This window comes from Cibotium barometz, chromosome 1 (assembly GCF_041138505.1).
Source record: "Cibotium barometz isolate CiBa-2024 chromosome 1, ASM4113850v1, whole genome shotgun sequence".
Classification (NCBI taxonomy): Eukaryota; Viridiplantae; Streptophyta; class Polypodiopsida; order Cyatheales; family Cibotiaceae; genus Cibotium; species Cibotium barometz.
Window position 1 is genome coordinate 39995842 of NC_141046.1, and position 16241 is coordinate 40012082.

Below are 16241 nucleotides of genomic sequence, written 5' to 3' on the forward strand. Positions count from 1 at the left end.
GCAAAGTCCTCCGTCATTTTCCATTTAAGTGAATTCTCCTTCCCTCATTTCTATGTTTTTTCTTTAGGAAAAGGAGGTTTCTTGAGATTTTCAAAGTCTTTTCTCCCTTTGAAAAAAGATACATATATTTTTTAAGTGGGATGATTTATTATCTCTTATTCTGCTTATGTTCCTCGTCCTTTCTCTCTCTTTTTTTACCTATATATATATATATATATGTATTATTATTATTCAAAAATATTACATTTTTATCCTTTAGTGGGCTTTGCCTAACTGTGTTGTGTTTTTTTTTGTGTGTGTTATATACAAGTTAGATGTAAAATTCGCAATTGTGTGGTGTTTTTGTTTTCATGGCCTTGCAAAGTTGGATTCCAAACCCTAAACTTTATTAAAACCCTAGTTACACTTGTAAGAGTTAACCTTGGAAGGCTCTAAAACCGATTTACTTTTTCACTAACCTAACATACAACTAATGCTATGATTAATAAACCTACTAATTAAATATTAATCACCAAGAATTAAGCACAATAATATTTTTTTTCACTAACCTAGGGAAGATCAACCTAATGCTATGATTAAATATTAATCACCACAAAATTAAGCAAGATAATAAGCTCAATAAACCAATAACAAAAAGTTTCCTTCAACATAACCAAATACCTGAACCTGAACTTGTGAGGGGCCCATGGAACATTGCTCGGGCGATGGTGCTTACGCAAATACGGGCTACGAGATGTGCTGCAAGAATGGGTGCTTTAGAACTGGCCTTCACGAATTTTGGTATACTTTTTTATTCGGTGCTGTTGGCAATTAAATCCCAAAATTGTAACCCGGCATTATTTGTAATCCTATCTAGAAACATTGTACGGGTGGTTTGATGCTCCCTTGCCTATTGGCAGCTGATGTATTTTTCTTCCCTTATTCTATTAATATATAACTCTCATTATAAAAATATAACCATGCTAATAAAGACTAATAAAAACATAGATACAACAAATTTAAAAATTTTGAAAAACAAAAGTACAAAGAATACATAAGATTTCCTACGCCACTTGGTAAACCAGACATGATTTTTTTCCAAAAAAAAAAAGAAAAAGGAAAAAAAATTCAACACGGCGCTTGTATAGTGTATACTCTACGAGCTCTTCTTTTCTCTCTCAAAACTCACGGGGTTCATGCTTCCTTTGTTGGTCCCCGAGAGAGCAAGAGAGAGAGAGAGGTGGCCCAGACGATCGAGCTGGGTGACTTAGAAGGCAATTCAAGGCAGAGTAAAGCCGACCCGCGGCAATTCAAATGGACCGCGAGACAGGGACAAAATTGTGGAAGAGTATGATGCTAAATTGTGAAAAGTGAAGGTTTTCGCAGCATTATATAGCTTGAACCTGTTTTTGGGCTTGTGTGCGCTCACCTGGGCGTCGGCAGTGATCTTGGGCGGCCTGGTGTGACGGAGATGAGCGCATGGGACTACTTCAGTAGATCGGCCTGGTGACCGAGATGAGCGCATGGGACTACTACTCGGCCCTACTCTTGTTGGAGGCAGTCCGTCTGGCTGCGGCTACCTTGTTCGGCAACCTTGCCACTCGCAAGCTGGTGTATAGGTGCACAAATCCAGACACGATAGTGTACGATGACAAGAAGAGGCATTTGATACTAGCTGTGTTGAGGATTGTGGACCAGGCATTTGATACTGGCTGTGTTGAGGATTGTGGACCAGGCGATTCAGCTGGTGGTGCTCGCTCGTGAGTGTGGTTCTGCCAGTGAAGCGCTTACCACATGTGGGCGAGCATCAGTCGTAGTAGTCGCGTTTCGATGGGCTTGCCAATTCTCTCCGCATATTCTACATTCTGGTGATGGTCAACCCGATCATCACTGTGGTGGGAGTTCTTTGCTCCAAGGGCGTGGTACCTTTCTTCGCGAACACGTTCAGCCCTACGCCGGTTCTACGACCATGTGGTGTGGAGAGGCCTGGACAAGGGGTTTCTGTACGCGACCGATTTCGGCATTCAAGACACAAGCCGAGGAGTACAGGAGGAACCTCCGGGCGCAAGTAGTGTATAGCCTCTACAAAGACCTCATTGAATACATCTACACCCACAACCGAGGTTTCGACGCAGCTCGCGTGGCCTGGGACTCCCCCAACAACTGCGAGCAAGAGGCAGCAACAAACATCATGGGTCTGTGGCCAGAACTTAATGTGGCCGGAGCCAGCCGCACCCTTTGACTGCAGATGAGGCCTCACCAAGCTCGTGATGCGCTGGACCACCAGGAGACCGGGCGGGCGGCCACTTGCAGCTTCGAGAGCTTGGCCAAGGTGGATCCTGAAGGGGTGCTGGATGTGGAAAACCAACATAAGGAAAGTCTACTTCTCATTCTAATCGAGTGCACAGGAAAGGCGGTGAAGACAAAAAAGCACAACAAAGCTTTTGTGTTCATCAACATCAAAGCTTTGATTTACCTGCTGGAGAAGCTGCTGTTTACGGCCGGAGAGCCAGGAATTAGAGTTAACAGTACGACATAGAAAGGAAGAGCTAGAACGGCATAGAGGAAATTTGGTTCGAAGTTTGGATGAGGTGTTCAAGGAGCAATCGTGCAAGAAGAGAACAGTCGCAGTGGTGGCAGGCAAAGCTCTAATGCTTCTGCATGGCGAGAACCCTAACGAGAAGGTGAACACCTATCTGCGAAGGGATCCCGAGTCGACGAAGAAAGAACACATCTTGGAAGACGAACATCAATACCTTCTGGATGATCTGCTCAAATTACACGACACTTTGCCCCCCTCATGGAAGCAAATCAAGGTTCGCGACGCAAAACCTGACATCACTATCCCAACTCTGGCCAACAGAACCAGTAGCGCCATCATAGCTTTCCTCACTTTTACCCTTATTGCTGTTGCATCCATTGTCGTCCTTGTAAAAACATAGCAGTGCATGCCACTATGGTTTCAATCAATTCCAATAATTCAACAAAGTAAAAAAGTAAATTCGATAAATGTCTAGTCCCCTCTTCCGTGCCTACCTCCCATAATTCAATAAAGTTAAAGTAATTCGTTTCGCTTTTGTAATTGTAAGTGTTCAAACGTCAAAGGTTTGTTGGCTCGTTTCGCTCTCTGTAATTGTAAGTGTTCCAAAGGTTTGTGTTACCCCAACTGGCGTTGTGGTGCGAGAATGCCACAGCAGTCCTTGGTTTCATTTGTGCCCATGGGTGGATTGGCTAAGACATATGCAGTGTGACACTTCATTAGACCATATGTGTGCATGGGAGCATGGTTGAAGGGTTTACTTTAATTGAAATTGCATGTCTCACAGACATATGCAGGGAGCGATGTTTAATTAGACTATATGTGTGCATGGGACCATGGGATATGGGAGCATGGTTGAAGGGTTTACTTTAATTGAAATTGCAAAAGTGTCATTCATCATGTACTGATCGCTAAATTAGATGCATGGAACCTTGGATAGGTGAAGTGTATGTGGTGAGGGTTCCTAATGCTGTAACTTTGTCCAAGAAGAAATCCATATCTATTGTCACGTGGCCTAGTTAACTAAGCCGTGGGAATTGGGTTGTGGGACATGCATACTCTCTTAAAAAAGCCATGGGAATTGGGTTGTGGGACATGCATATTCCCAATAATTTTAAGGCAAATAATTTTGAGAGCAATTTTCCAACTAGGCCGATTTTGGCACGATTTTTGGAAACCCCATGAAAGAGTTAAATGACATGTTTACCATATAATTAACTATGCCATGCTCAAAGCCCATGATCCCCCCTTATAGTCATTATAACATTGAGCGCTTATAGTTATTAGCATTGCCCCCATGAACATAACAAGTTTGTGCAAAATGCTTTAAGGAGAAGGGGGTGTCTATGTACCACGTACCTTTTCAAGTGACACTAGCTTTATGTAGGATGCTAAATGGGGAGTCGTGTGACAAGGGTGTTTATGTATCATGCATACCTTTATTTTAAAGGGAACTTATGAAACCCTTTATTTATAAATCTTCATTCTTTAAAATGGCTCGATAATAAAAGAAGCTCAAAGACAAGGAAATAGAATTCAGGGATATGGTTCTCATATACAACACCAAGAACCAAAAGAATAAGCTAAAGTGCAAGGGAATGGAACCATTCCTAGTGTGCAATCTCACCCCTCAAGGATTCGCACACATCGAAACACCTGACAGTGTGGAAATGAAAGGATTCTTCAATGGTAGCAAACTTAGATGCTACTATGGTCCTTTGACAGTGTGGAAATGAAATGATTCTTCTATGGTAGAGCAAACTTAGATGCTACTATGGTCCTTTGACGGTGTGGAAATGAAAGGACTCTTCAATGGTAGTAAACCTAGATGTCCTTTGACTTTGAAGGCCATTCATCAAAAGAAAGAAGATAAAATAAAAGAGGTTGTGATAAAAACAAAAGGCTTAACATGAAGCTAAGGCTAGGTAAGACACCGTCACATATCCATTAACATGGCCCAAGTCATTGACCTAGAAGAGGAAGACTGGGAGGTGAGCCCACCAAACTCTGGTTGGGCATAGCCATAAAGACTAGTCTCAAACAAAAGCTAGTGCTCACGAACACAAGAGCTAGCCACATAACCTAATGTCTCATGAGACTTGGTGCATGCTACATCAACCATCATTGATCCCCATAAAAGCGCAGGTGGAAGGAGTGAACTCGTTATAAAGCACATGTATAGGAGCTTTCACTGCCATGTTTCACATTGGGAATAACCCCTTGGAAGTAAAGTTTTTTATAACATGCTTGTAGATACCATGGACGAGGATCGATGGGGCATAATCGATGCCAAATCGACTGTGACTCAAGAACTACTACCTTACAACTAGCTTGAGGAACCATTCTGATGATAGAAGAAGAGACCAAGTCTAGCAAGGCCTCAACACAAAATAACGATTCACTAAGTAAAGAAGTGCTAAAGCTAGTCGAGCCACCAAAGGGAACCCTGACTTCAACCATGCCTTTGAAAAGAGGTAAATTCTTCACTTGTCTGCACAGATAATTAACCAAGTTCCTTCAAAAGCCTTACCTAAACAAACTGGAACTTCATGAACTTAGCAAAGGGTAAGGAAAAAATAAAGAATTCAAGGAACCTTGAGACTATAACCCCGAAATTGGAACTTCACACTCAACCTTAGCAAAGGTTAAGGAAAAAATTAAAGAATTCAAGGAACCCTGAGACTATAGCCAAACACACAATGAACTAGAGATTACTTTCACATCCAACTCAAAAGCTTATGCTACTGTAGAAAGCCAACAACCTTAGTAAAGGGTAAGGAAAAAATTAAAGAATTCAAGGAACCCCAAGACTATAGCCAAACACACTATGAACTGGCGATTACTTTCACATCCAACTCAAAAGCTTATGCTACTATCGAAATCCAACAACCACTGTTGCATGACGAATGAAGATCAATACAAGGATGCAACAAAAAAGACACTTAGGGCTCTTGAAAAGAGTTCCAAGTTGTGGATGAGTGTGGGAGTGGGTTTGACAATAATCCCACATGGGAACTTTTGGGAGTTTTAGAGTTTTTGTATAAAAAGTGGCTCATTTGAGAGCTATGGACACATTGGGAAAACTCATGTTTGAGCTCTCTTGAGACTAGCTCTCCCTCTTCTTCCATAGAGGTGCAAGCTCTTCTCTCTCCCCATCTACATTGTTGTAAGTTCTATTCTTTTGTTAATTCAATGCAATGAGTTGATATTTGTCTGTCTTCTCATGTCAATTCTCTAGTGTGCATGTTTCTTATTGATAGCTTCAAGGGTTGTGTGCATGCTAGGGAAATGAGTATTTGAGAATGAAGAATGCTTTGATCTTGTGTAAGCAATAGCTAAGCTTTCTTCTTGCTTGGATGTATGGATGAGTGGAATGTGGAGTTGAGTGAGCAATAGCAAGATTGAGCTTGAGTGTGTGTTGAGTCTATGTCAATAGTAGTAGTATTCCTAGCATTCTCTCCATCAAATGGATAAGCTTTTGTGCACCGGTACGGGTTGAATCCCTAGCTCCGAAAGGGATGCAAATCCCATTGGATTGAGCTAAGTGTGGATCATACTACTCTTGCTACAAGTGAGAGAGTTTTTCCGTCTCTCCATTGGCGCCGCTGCCGGGGAGAAGACTCAAATCCGGTTGAGAGTGTGTGGAAACCACCACTATTTCCTCTTTTGGTTGCAAAACCATTGAGTGATTAGGTTAAGTTCGGGTGTGTGATCTCGGTGTGAGTGGATATGGTTAGGATAAGAAAAAAAAACCATTGAAGGTTGAGGTTTCTCCCGCATTGTTTTTTATGTTTTATTGCTTTTCAAGTACCGTCAGTAAGCTTACATTCATTGTTTTTTTTTAATGTCATTTCATGCTTTCAAGCTTTTCTTGCTAAACATGTAATTAGTAGTAAAAATAAAAATAAAAATAAAAAAAGATGGAAAGCGTAGGAAGAGAAGCGTGGAGTTGCAAATGTGGGCTCGGTTGGCTGTAGGTGGAGGCGGAGCCAAGAAGTGAAAGAGAAAGAAGGTTGCCAAGGAGGCGGCTGCTGTTGAAGAGTGGCCGTGGAGGTAGGCGGCCAAGTGGAAGCAAGAAGGAAAGGCGTGGAGGTAACCGGTGTGAAGGAGAAAAAAAAAACTGAGAGGTGGCTGCGTGGCTGGAAACCGCTGGCCGCGTGGATAAAGGTCTCGGCTGCATCCGTTGAAGGCGTCAGGCGAAAGGGGTGCTGCAGCTGAGTAGCAGCGGGCGTCGAAGCTGTTGGTCGTCTGGCTAGCGAAGGGCGCAAGTAAGCAAAGAGGTGGAGTAGCGGACGAAGGCTGGCTATAGCAAGAAGAGGAGGCGAAAGGCGGGTGGAAACGTTGGTGTAGGCGGACTGAAGCGTAGGCGGACTGAAGCGTAGCAACTGAAGCAGAGCAGAGGCGATAGGCGGCGTTGGCATAGCCGACAGCAGAGGCAGCCGACAGCAAAGGAGTGAGACGGCGGCGAGCAGCTTGGGCGTAGCCTGCAGAGCTGACAGCAGAGGCGTGAGACGGCGGCTTGGCATAGGCGGGAGCATTGTGCGCCTGCAGTAGGAGCAGAGTAGAAGACGAGAGGCGGCGTTGGCGTAGGCGGTCTGCATTGTGCGCCTGCAGCAGATGACAGCAAAAGAGCAGAGGAGTAGGCGGACGACAGCACTGTGAGCTCTGCAGTAGAAGAGGTGGCCATTGAAGAAGGAGCAAGAGCGTGGTCGTGCAAGCGTGAAGGCGACCCACGCGCGCCAGCGAAGGATCTGGCGTGTGAGCTGCAAACGGTGGAGGATAAGGTAGGTGGAATTTTCATTTTTTTTTATTTTTTTTGTTTTTATTAATTTTTCATGTTTTTTTATTTTTAAATTAAAAAAAACAAAAAAATAATATTTTTTTTATTTAAAAAAAAGAAAAAGAGAAGAAAAAAGACAAAGAAAGAAAAACAATTAAATTTAGAAAAAGAAATTTAAAAAAAAGAAAGAAAAAAAAAAGAATAGTAAAAAATTTAAAAAAAAAAGAGGAAAAACAATTAAATTAAAAAAAACCATTTTTATTTTATTTTTTTGAATCCATTGTTCATTATTTAAATTTTTGCATAAGTAAAGTAGCGTGCAATTTTTATTTTTATTTTTGTAATTACGTGCATAATTAGTAGATTTATATTTTTGGTAATTAGGCACGAAATTTATTAGTTTAAAAAAAACAAAAAACAAAAAAAAACAAAAGAAAAGTTAAAAATAAATAAATAAATTTTTAAGTGTTTTTAGGAGTCTACCTTTGTGCATATTTTGTAATTCTTCATTTAAATTTTTTGCATAATTAGTATTTTCTTGCATTTTTTAATTTTTGTAACTTTGTGCATAATTAGTATCTTTTTTAGTGTGATTCATAATTTTTGTAATTAAATTTAAAAAAAAGTAAAAAACATAAAAAAACATAAAATCATTAAAAAAATCATAATTAAATAAAATAAAAAACCCACTTTTGGTTTTTTTTAAGTCTTTTTCTCCCTTTGAGTCCCTTCAACAAACTAGCCTTCTTCCTATTAAAAAAAGATATATATTTTTTAAGTGGGATGATTTATTATCTTCTAAGCTACTTATGTTCATCCTCCTCTCTCTCTTTAACTGTGAATAAGGAGGGTAAAACCCTAGCGTCTAGCCATCCATATATTATATTACTAAGAGAACCTTAAAAGGCTTTGATACCAAATGGAAGGTCAAAAGAAACAACTAATGCTATGATTAGTTGACCTACTAAATCACCAAGAAATAAGATCAATAAACAAAAAATAAAAAGTTTCCTTCTTCTTTCTAAAAACATAACCATGCTAATAAAGGCTAATAAAAACATGTCTACAATAATTTTTTTTAAAAACATATATATAAAGCAGTGCTCGAAAAAAACCAGGTTTAGTGTAATATCACCTTTAAATTTTAAAAAATACCTACAACTTTATAGCTTGAAGGTGCCAATACTTGCAAAAGTTGAGTACAAATACCTTCAAAAATTAAAAAAAACTCTTCATTGATAATTTCTTAATTTTATATATAAAGGTTTTCCAATTTTTAAAAAATTCATTTTTCTCGAGCACTGATACAAAGAATTCATAACCTTTCCTCCGCCACTTGATCCCATGATGATTGACCAAGAGAAGCTTTGAGTAGAACAAAAACCCACTCTTGACTATAGAGTGGATTTAAAACGAAAAGAAAAAGAAAAAAGAAAAACTGGAGAAAGACTTAACACGTATTTGCACGCGCTTGTATAGTGTTCTTTCTTTTCTCTCTATCCAAACTCACACGACAGAGCCAGACGACGGACTTTGCAACTGTTGCCAATTCTAAGTCATCCATTGAGCTACAAGGCGATTCAAGGCAGGAGTCCTCCGTCATTTTCCATTTAAGTGAATTCTCCTTCCCTCATTTCTATGTTTTTTCTTTAGGAAAAGGAGGTTTCTTGAGATTTTCAAAGTCTTTTCTCCCTTTGAAAAAAGATACATATATTTTTTAAGTGGGATGATTTATTATCTCTTATTCTGCTTATGTTCATCGTCCTTTCTCTCTTTTTTTTACCTATATATATATATATATATATATATATATATATATATATATATATGTATTATTATTCAAAAATATTACATTTTTTATCCTTTAGTGGGCTTTGCCTAACTGTGTGTGGTGTTTTTTTTTGTGTGTTATATACAAGTTAGATGTAAAATTCGCAACTGTGTGGTGTTTTTGTTTTCATGGCCTTGCAAAGTTGGATTCTAAACCCTAAACTTTATTAAAACCCTAGTTACACTTGTAAGAGTTAACCTTGGAAGGCTCTCAAACCGATTTACTTTTTCACTAACCTAACATACAACTAATGCTATGATTAATAAACCTACTAATTAAATATTAATCACCAAGAATTAAGCACAATAATATTTTTTTCACTAACCTAGGGAAGATCAACCTAATGCTATGATTAAATATTAATCACCACAAAATTAAGCAAGATAATAAGCTCAATAAACCAATAACAAAAAGTTTCCTTCAACATAACCAAATACCTGAACCTAAACTTGTGAGGGGCCCATGGAACATTGCTCGAGCGATGGTGCTTACGCAAATATGGGCTACGAGATGTGCTACAAGAATGGGTGCTTTAGAACTGGCCTTCACGAATTTTGGTATACTTTTTTATTCGGTGCTGCTGGCAATTAAATCCCAAAATTGTAACCCGGCATTATTTGTAATCCTATCTAGAAACATTGTAAGGGTGGTTTGATGCTCCCTTGCCTATTGGCAGCTGATGTATTTTTCTTTCCTTATTCTATTAATATATAACTCTCATTATAAAAATATAACCATGCTAATAAAGGCTAATAAAAACATAGATACAACAAATTTAAAAATTTTGAAAAACAAAAGTACAAAGAATACATAAGATTTCCTACGCAAACCAGACATGATTTTTTCCCCCCAAAAAAAAAAGAAAAAGGAAAAAAAATTCAACACGTATTCGCACGCGCTTGTATAGTGTATACTCAACGAGCTCTTCTTTTCTCTCTCAAAACTCACGGGGTTCATGCTTCCTTTGTTGGTCCCCGAGAGAGCAAGAGAGAGAGAGATGGCCAGACGATCGAGCTGGGTGACTTAGAAGGCAATTCAAGGCAGAGTAAAGCCGACCCGCGGCAATTCAAATGGACCGCGAGACGGGGACAAAATTGTGGGAGAGTATGATGCTAAATTGTGAAAAGTGAAGGTTTTCGCAACTCGACTGCATTATACAGCTTGAACTGGTTTTTGGGCTTGTGTGCGCTCACCTGGGCGTCGGCAGTGATCTTGGGCGGCGTGGTGACCGAGATGAGCGCATGGGACTACTACAGTAGATCGGCCTGGTGACCGAGATGAGCGCATGGGACTACTCTTGTTGGAGGCAGTCCGTCTGGCTGCGGCTACCTTCTTCGGCAACCTTGCCACTCGCAAGCTGGTGTATAGGAGCACAAATCCGGACACGATAGTGTACGATGACAAGAAGAGGCATTTGATACTAGCTGTGTTGAGGATTGTGGACCAGGCATTTGATACTGGCTGTGTTGAGGATTGTGGACCAGGCGGTTCAACTGGTGGTGCTCGCTCGTGAGTGTGGTTCTGCCAGTGAAGCGCTTACCACATGTGGGCGAGCATCAGTCGTAGTAGTCGCGTTTCGATGGGCTTGCCAATTCTCTCCGCATCTTCTACATTCTGGTGATGGTCAACGCGGTCATCGCTGTGGTGGGAGTTCTTTGCTTTCTTCGCGAGAACACGTTCAGCCCTACGCCGGTTCTACGACCATGTGTGGTGTGGAGAGGCATGGACAAGGGGTTTCTGTACGCGATCGATTTCGACTTCCTGGCCTTTGCATTCAAGACACAAGTCGAGGAGTACAGGAGGAACCTCCGGGCGCAAGTAGTGTATAGCCTCTACCAAGACCTCATTGAATACATCTACACCCACAATCGAGGTTTCGACGCCTTGGAACTGCGAGCAAGAGGCAACAGCAAACATCATGGGTCTGTGGCCAGAACTTAATGTGGCCGGAGCCAGTCGCACCCTTTGCCTGCAGATGAGGCCTCACCAAGCTCGTGATGCGCTGGACCACCAGGAGACCGGGCGGGCGGCCACTTGCAGCTTCGAGAGCTTGGCCAAGGTGGATCCTAAAGGGGTGCTGGATGTGGAAAACCAACATAAGGAAAGTCTACTTCTCATTCTAATCGAGTGCACAGGAAAGGCGGTGAAGACAAAAAAGCACAACAAAGCTTTTGTGTTCATCAACATCAAAGCTTTGATTTACCTGCTGGAGAAGCTGCTGTTTACGGCCGGAGAGCCAGGAATTAGAGTTAACAGTACGACATAGAAAGGAAGAGCTAGAACGGCATAGAGGAAATTTGGTTCGAAGTTTGGATGAGGTGTTCAAGGAGCAATCGTGCAAGAAGAGAACAGTCGCAGTGGTGGCAGGCAAAGCTCTAATGCTTCTGCATGGCGAGAACCCTAACGAGAAGGTGAACACCTATCTGCGAAGGGATCCCGAGTCGACGAAGAAAGAACACATCTTGGAAGACGAACATCAATACCTTCTGGATGATCTGCTCAAATTACACGACACTTTGCCCCCCTCATGGAAGCAAATCAAGGTTCGCGACGCAAAACCTGATATCACTATCCCAACTCTGGCCAACAGAACCAGTAGCGCCATCATAGCTTTCCTCACTTTTACCCTTATTGCTGTTGCATCCATTGTCATCCTTGTAAAAACATAGCAGTGCGTGCCACGATGGTTTCTTTCAATTCCAATAATTCAACAAAGTAAAATAGTAAATTTGATAAATGTCTAGTCCCCTCTTCCGTGCCTGCCTCCCATAATTCAATAAAGTTAAAGTAATTCGTTTCGCTTTTGTCATTGTAAGTGTTCAAACGTCAAAGGTTTGTTGGCTCGTTTTGCTCTGTGTAATTGTAAGTGTTCCAAAGGTTTGTGTTACCCCAACCGGCGTTGTGGTGCGAGAATGCCACAGCAGTCCTTGGTTTCATCTGTGCCCATGGGTGGATTGGCTAAGACACATGCAGGGAGTGACACTTCATTAGACCATATGTGTGCATGGGAGCATGGTTGAAGGGTTTACTTTAATTGAAATTGCATGTCTCACAGACATATGCAGGGAGCGACGTTTAATTAGACTATATGTGTGCATGGGACCATGGGATATGGGAGCATGATTGAAGGGTTTACTTTAATTGAAATTGCAAAAGTGTCATTCATCATGAACTGATCGCTAAATTAGATGCATGGAACCTTGGATAGGTGAAGTGTATGTGGTGAGGGTTCCTAACTGCTGTAACTTTGTCCAAGAAGAAATCCATATCTATTGTCACATGGCCTAGTTAACTAAGCAGTGGAAATTGGGTTGTGGGACATGCATACTCTCTTAAAATAAGCCATGGGAATTGGGTTGTGGGACATGCATATATTCCCAGTAATTTTAAGGCAAATAATTTTGAGAGCAATTTTCCAATTAGGCCGATTTTGGCACGATTTTTGGAAACCCCATGAAAGAGTTAAATGACATGTTTACCATATAATTGACTATGCCATGCTCAAAGCCCATGATCCCCCCTTATAGTCATTATAACATTGAGCGCTTATAGTTATTAGCATTGCCCCCATGAACATAACAAGTTTGTGCAAAATGCTTTAAGGAGAAGGGGGTGTCTATGTACCACGTACCTTTTCAAGTGACACTAGCTTTATGTAGGATGCTAAATGGGGAGTCGTGTGACAAGGGTGTTTATGTATCATGCATACCTTTATTTTAAAGGAAACTTATGAAACCCTTTATTTATAAATCTTCATTCTTTAAAATGGCTCGATATAATAAGAAGCTCAAAGACAAGGAAATAGAATTCAGGGCTATAGTTCTCATATACAACACCAAGAACCAAAAGAATAAGCTAAAGTGCAAGGGAATGGAACCATTCCTAGTGTGCAATCTCACCCCTCAAGGATCCGCACACATCGAAACACCTGACAGTGTGGAAATGAAAGGATTCTTCAATGGTAGCAAACTTAGATGCTACTATGGTCCTTTGACAGTGTGGAAATGAAAGGATTCTTCTATGGTAGAGCAAACTTAGACGCTACTATGGTCCTTTAACGGTGTGGAAATGAAAGGACTCTTCAATGGTAGTAAACCTAGATGTCCTTTGACTTTGAAGGCCATTCATCAAAAGAAAGAAGATAAAATAAAAGAGGTTGTGATAAAAACAAAAGGCTTAACATGAAGCTAAGGCTAGGTAAGACACCGTCACATATCCATTAACATGGCCCAAGTCATTGACCTAGAAGAGGAAGACTGGGAGGTGAAGCCCACCAAACTCTGGTTGGGCATAGCCACAAAGACTAGTCTCAAACAAAAGCTAGTGCTCATGGACACAAGAGCTAGCCACATAACCTAATGTCTCATGAGACTTGGTGCATGCTACATCAACCATCATTGATCCCCATAAAAGCGCAGGTGGAAGGAGTGAACTCGTTATAAAGCACATGTATAGGAGCTTTCACTGCCATGTTTCACATTGGGAATAACCCCTTGGAAGTAAAGTTTTTTATAACATGCTTGTAGATACCATGCACAAAGAAGTACTTTTTGGACAAGGATTGATGGGGCATAATCGATGCCAAATCGACTGTGACTCAAGAACTACTACCTTACAACTAGCTTGAGGAACCATTCTGATGATAGAAGAAGAGACCAAGTCTAGCAAGGCCTCAACACAAAATAACGATTCACTTAGTAAAGAAGTGCTAAAGCTAGTCGAGCCACCAAAAGGAACCCTGACTTCAACCATGCCTTTGAAAAGAGGTAAATTCTTCACTTGTCTGCACAGATAATTAACCAAGTTCCTTCAAAAGCCTTACCTAAATAAATTGGAAGTTCATGAACTTAGCAAAGGGTAAGGAAAAAATAAAAAATTCAAGGAACCTTGAGACTATAACCCCGAAATTGGAACTTCACACTCAACCTTAGCAAAGGTTAAGGAAAAAATTAAAGAATTCAAGGAACCCCGAGACTATAGCCAAACACAATGAACTAGAGATTACTTTCACATCCAACTCAAAAGCTTATGCTACTGTAGAAAGCCAACAACCTTAGTAAAGGGTAAGGAAAAAATTAAAGAATTCAAGGAACCCCAAGACTATAGCCAAACACACTATGAACTGGAGATTACTTTCACATCCAACTCAAAAGCTTATGCTACTATCGAAATCCAACAACCACTTATTCCCCTACCACCACTGGCATCACTATAGCAAAGGTCATTGTATTGGTGGTGGCTGCTATCGCTCAGTAACAACACCGACAAAAAGCAAGATAATTCTGGCGACAGATCTTGGGTGTTATGAGCAAGTAGCACCACCATAGAGAAGGAGGTTTTGTCTCGTACGGCGGGGCTATGTAGCTCGACGATAATGCTCAACAGCACCACAGAGATAAGACATTACATGTTTTTGCCAAAAAAAAACATGTCATCAACTTTAAAATTTTAAATTGGCACCCAACCAAACCAGGTCGGATAGGGCCAAGGAAGACAAGTTGTGGCCATTCAAAGGTCCTATGTACCTTATTATTATTATTTTTTAAATCCTTCAAAAGTCCCTACCAAAACATTCACTTCCACCCTTCTCTCACACATTTCAAAACTTGCCATGTCATGCCTACTTTTTTTAATTAGCATTAAAATATCTCCCAACCCCCCTCTCTCACAAGCTTTGACTTAGTGCCCCTTTTATTTAACATTAAACCCCTCCCCCTTACATAACCATTAAAACCCCTCCCCCTTACATAACCATTAAAACCCCTCCCCCTTACATAACCATTAAAACCCTCTTTTTTTTAAACTAAGCCCACCCATCTCCTCTGTTACAAGCCCATTAACTCCACTCCTCGTCCTCTCTTACAAGTTAATTAACCTCTCATCTCCCTTCTTATATCCACTTAAATCCACTCCCATCCCTTATTTACTTCCCACCAACCCCCCTTCTCTAAAAAAAATAAAAAATACTCTCCTCATAATTAACTAACCTCCCCAACTACCCCTTGTCAAATTTTTGTTTTATTATGAAAAAAAACCAAAAAAATTTTCAAAACTCCAAAAAAGTAAAAGAGGTTTTATTCTTTTTCTTGCACACATGCCCTACTTTCACATGTATTTGTGCCTTAATCTTTTCTCACACACGTGCCCCACTTTTAGGTTTATTTGTGCCTTGATTTACTCCGCGCACATCTTTTCACATTAGCCACATCCACTAGCACATGTTCTCAACCCATCCGCTACCATGCAAGCATTTCCACACCATGAGCTTCATGGTGGTACGAGGATTGATGGAGTGTATTTATGTTCCTTGAGGTTGCTTAGGAGGTTTTAGCTGATATCATGTTGGGAGCCATGGTCATCTCATTACGAGATGATGTACTAACATTCATTGCATTTTATGACATTCCATGGCTTTCCACACTTTTTTTAATTGCTCTAAGGTCACATGGATTTCTTCCATGCACATCTTACTTTGTTTTGGCCCTTACATCGCTTGTGATGTAGGTTTTATTAGTATCACACGTCTATTACCCGCATCACTTGGGCCATATTATGGTGCATCACGAGGAGCTCCATGTTCCTTATGGCCTCATCATCGAACTTTGTATCGTGACATCTTGAGCCTTGGGGGGGACGAGCACCCCATACCTCAACCATTCTCGCCATTAGGCATTATATCCGAGCACCCTCGAGGAGGATATTTCCCCTACCACTGACATATCTTTTTTGGGGACACCCCTTCACCCCTGTACACCACTTCCATCATCATCCACCGCCCTTATGTTGTATGGTTCTCATTCATCACTTACATTTGCAAGAGCACCCACTCTCTAAGCACTTACATTTGGGATTTAGGATCCTCGGGTGGCAGATACTTTATCCTCGCCCCTCCACCCTTGTCACATATTTCAAGGGGGAGCCTTTTCATGCCTTCCATTCCACGATACATTTGGAGTCCTTAACTCCATCTTTTCCACCATGCTCTATAGGCCCTACTTTGTTTGGTTACCATCATTCATAATTAGCCTTTGCTTGGGCACCTGTCTTAAGTCACTTCATGTGGGATTGTAGACTAGCCTACGCTGACTTTCTATGGGCCTCATTGATATCAC